The 2563-nt window shown below is 38.2% G+C and overlaps 1 non-coding gene across 1 annotated transcript; it reads left to right on the top strand.

Annotated features, from left to right (window-relative positions):
• The first annotated feature begins 240 nt into the window (after nt 1–240).
• LOC113464272 (5S ribosomal RNA) lies at nt 241–361 on the top strand. The gene has a single exon (XR_003389122.1). It is a non-coding gene; the product is annotated as a 5S ribosomal RNA (ribosomal RNA).
• The last annotated feature ends 2202 nt before the right edge of the window (nt 362–2563 follow it).

Raw genomic sequence — 2563 nt, 5'->3', positions numbered from 1 at the left:
GTCCAGGTTCAACTATTCAGCAAACATCACTGGAAATCACTATTATCACCATTATTACATACATGTGTGTACATTCCATATCTGTTGAAGTATAGATAAGCTGTAAGATGAGAGAGGTATAGTTAACATGCTGTTTCTTTCTCGCTGCACGAGATGGGTAAGCAAGCAAGTTGTTAGCCAATTGTTTCCAGTTTTATGCAAATTGGTCCCTTATATACAACTTTGAAGATCAGTTTCTTAACTAACGATCAAACCACGCAGGACGAACACCGGTTCTCGTCTGATCACCGAAGTTAAGATGCGTTGGGCATGGATAGTACTTGGATGGGTGACCGCCTGGGAACTCCATGTGTCGTTGGTTCTTTTTTCTCTATTTTTATAATTTTTAATCATCATTTAAAAATAAAGTGAATGTCTCAATTCCTACTCATGTTCCAATTTCTACTCACTGTGTTGTATTTTTCATGAATTCCAACATAATAAACGTATAAAGTAAAAGTGTAACGAAAAGCATTTTTAATATTTTTCAACATTGTTATGGATAATTCCATAACGTAATATAAACTGTAAGACTCAAATGGCTTGTAAAAAATAATTAAAGATCATCGAGAAAGATCTTATCCGAATATTAAAAATTGTTGCAATTTGTGCCTCTCGTTACTCGACACCGACAATGTATATTCGCATGAAATACGAGTAGACGTTTCATTTTTGAACCGCGTTACAAATCGCAGAATCTTGCGCGGCGTGCAATCGTTATTTCTATGAACCTGATTCTAAATAGCCAACACCCACGAGATACTCGAGCCTTTATAAACTGTCAGTTAACCTGACAGCGATCAGCTTCGAACAATCGAACCGCGTTCCCGCAGCATCGACGAGGAATCCTTGGTAGAGAGAAAAACGAGGCGGGATATTCGAATTTCTACTTAATCGATCAAACCGATTCTTTCCCTTCCCACGGAATCAATCTCCGCGTTGAACCTCGGGGTTGCGCGCTTTCGATCCGCCTACGCTCCGTTATTTTCACACAGGGACACGCGGCGTGAAGGTACGATCTATGTTTAGCCCGCGAGAGAAATTGACCTTTTCCTACCAATATAATCGAACGGAAACGCCGCCGAGCGGTTATTCCCCGCGAATTTCGCGAGCCTCCCGATAATAACCGTGAACTTCCAGTTGCGTACAACATAAGCCGCTGTATATTATACAGGGTGCTCGAAAATTTGCTCATTTCTCCCGTTGCATTGTTACCTGGCAAAGTAATGTTACAAACATTTAGAGAGTAGACATTTTGTTCACTTACATCAGATTTGTATGTGCTGAAAATTTTATCGTAGTTGTGAGTTACAACTAGGGAAAGTGATGGAAATCGAAATTTCTACGAATTTTGGCCTAAAATCTACGCTTTCTTCGGCTTCGACGAACTTCAATAAATTTTCCAACGTGTCTGATAATTTTCATTACAAGTCCAGATTAATAAGTTGAAAAAAGCGATCTTTACATTTTTCTTTATGACTTTTATCAATTTCTATCCGAAATTTTTTGTACACATGATGTTCATTCCTCATTTTTGTGAAGATTCCTAACAGTTTCCATAATTTTTCAAGCATTTCATATGTAATTTATAGAAATTGAAACGATTTTGAAAAATGATCGTTGATCATTGAAGGCTGATTAATTGAAGTGTTTTGAAAATAGGGATTAAATATTAGAGCACACTGTATGTCAGCTGGCAACAATCGAGGGGAAACTTTCTAATAATCACGGGGGCCTGTGCCGCTTTCACGCGAATCGCGGCGATGCGTTTCATTAAAACCTCGGTTTTCGTCCCGATCGAAATTATAGATCTTCCTGGTACGGCCTCTATCGATATCGGTAATCAGAAATTACTTACAATATGCGTTCCCCTTCCAAGGCCACGAGTAACTGTATCCCTCTTCAGAAATCCTGACCCGATGCACTTAATCTGAAAAGAATGAACGTGTAATATCACATTTATAGAACGAAAAATACTTGTAATTAAAACTTTTTAAATATACTTTTAAGAAATATAATTCTATATAGGAAAGCAATTTAAAGATAATAAAGAATGAAATATTAATACAGGCATTAATGATGAATTAAGGAGAAGTAAATTAATGAATAATTAAACTAAGTGTTGTTTGAAATTTTCCTAATGACGATCGTGGTGGGATTGATCATTCGAACGTGAACTTAATTCGAAGAAGATTCGTTAACTATTTGCCATTCGCACACGGCGGCAGCGCCTGCGTGTTTATCCTCGTTTCACCATTAAACAATTTAATTAGCGGCGAGTCTCAAAAGAACTTCCGGTCGGGCGTTCCTCGGCACTCGGTGGGACGACGCGAAAACTTCTAATTGCTTACGCGAGACCGCTTTAACGAGCGGATCCATCGCTGTAGAAAACGTTGATAGATACCGGAGTACCAGTTTTCCAACCGACTGTCCGTCAAACGTGATATCGTTACCCAGCTATTATGTTAATAACGTTCTGATAGCGAAATTACTCATCAAGTTTCTAAACTAAATAAATAATATC

Source organism: Ceratina calcarata, unplaced genomic scaffold (genome assembly GCF_001652005.2).
Source record: "Ceratina calcarata isolate Rehan_Ccalc_2016 unplaced genomic scaffold, ASM165200v1 scaffold312, whole genome shotgun sequence".
Classification (NCBI taxonomy): Eukaryota; Metazoa; Arthropoda; class Insecta; order Hymenoptera; family Apidae; genus Ceratina; species Ceratina calcarata.
This window is presented reverse-complemented; position numbering and strand designations above follow the sequence as displayed.